Source organism: Lontra canadensis, unplaced genomic scaffold (assembly GCF_010015895.1).
Source record: "Lontra canadensis isolate GAN:19392208 unplaced genomic scaffold, GSC_riverotter_1.0 scaffold17, whole genome shotgun sequence".
Classification (NCBI taxonomy): domain Eukaryota; kingdom Metazoa; phylum Chordata; class Mammalia; order Carnivora; family Mustelidae; genus Lontra; species Lontra canadensis.
The window spans coordinates 6276168-6277483 of record NW_022631011.1 but is presented as its reverse complement, the minus strand read 5'-3'; the positions used below and the strand labels follow the sequence as shown (position 1 = coordinate 6277483).

The 1316-nt window shown below is 40.3% G+C and overlaps 1 non-coding gene across 1 annotated transcript; it reads right to left on the bottom strand.

Moving 5' to 3' along the window:
• Positions 1 to 730: 730 nt before the first annotated feature.
• Positions 731 to 834, bottom strand: LOC116869008. Its single transcript, XR_004382944.1, has one exon. It is a non-coding gene; the product is annotated as a U6 spliceosomal RNA (small nuclear RNA).
• Positions 835 to 1316: the final 482 nt, after the last annotated feature.

Here is a 1316-nt window from a genome sequence, read left to right as displayed (position 1 = left end):
TTTAAAAGTCCTGATTTTGTGCTCCATTGCTCTGCCGCTTGCCAGGAGCTGGCCCCTCCCCCCGCGGTCTATCTTCCCATCGCTTTGGATTCACTTCTCTGCCAGTCCTACCTTTCAGAAAGTGGCTGATATTCTGTTTCTAGAATTGCTGTTCTTCTTCTCTTCGATCTCCTGTTGGATTTGTAGGTGTTTGCAAACTTTAGATAAGCTATCTAGCTGATCTCCCGCTACCTGAAGTAGTCTCAGCCTGCTACTTCTCCACCATCTTGACTCCCTTTTTCTGCTCTTTGAACCAGTGAATTCAATTTTGTTGTCAGGACCTTCAACCCCCTGTGTGCTTGGAATGTATCTACTCCTGACCTTTGCATATTTTTCTCATTGTCAAATAAGTTTCTACTAAATACTATGCCTTCAGAATCTAAGATACTTTGAACATCTAATGCTGTCCTCCTCATCCCTTTCCTCTACAGTAGGTTCTTGTTTTCCTTTTTTTTTTTTTTTAAGTTTTTATTTAAATTCCAGTCAGTTAACATTCAGTGTAATATTAGTTTCAGGTGTACAATACAGTATTCAGCACTTCCATACAACACCTGGTGCTCATCAGGACAAATGAACTCCTTTATCCCCATCATCTATTTAACCCATTTCTTCCCTTCTGGTAATCATCAGTTCATTTCTCTATAGTTAAGAGTCTGATTCTTGGTTTGCCTCTTTCTTCCCCGCCCCCATCCCAAATATGGAAAGCTTCATGAATTTGCATGTCATCCTTGCACAGAGGCCATGTTAATCTCTGTATCATCCCAATTTTAGTGTACGTGTTGCTGAATTGTGCACGGTTCTTATTTTCTTAATAGTGCTCACTACTACTTCATCTTGTTTCTTTATGTATCAGTCATGATATACTAGAACTGAGGTCCTAAGACAAAAAACAAGTTATCCTAAAATGGGGTGCAAGACTATATACAGCACTTGTAATAGGAGGCTAGAGAAAATTAGTTTGTACCCTGGGAGATTTTCTCAGCTCTAGTGTATAAAATAAGTTAGAGAGGCCTAAAAAAGGGCTGTGTGATAGAAAGTTTGAGTGTAGAGGAGGCTGGTGTGTTTTAGGTCTCACTCCTTCTATTAGGTAAGGACAGCCGTGTTTTTCTTATCCTCTGGCAGAGGCCCCCACAGAATTCTCTTTGAGAGTTACTATGTGTCTCCTGCAGTGTGTTGGACATTAGATTTATGTCTGAGAAAATCTCAAGTGTGAGAGATAGGCTGGTTATCTATTCTGATAGTGAAATGAAAGAAAGGAAAGGTGGTTGGCTGCCTTG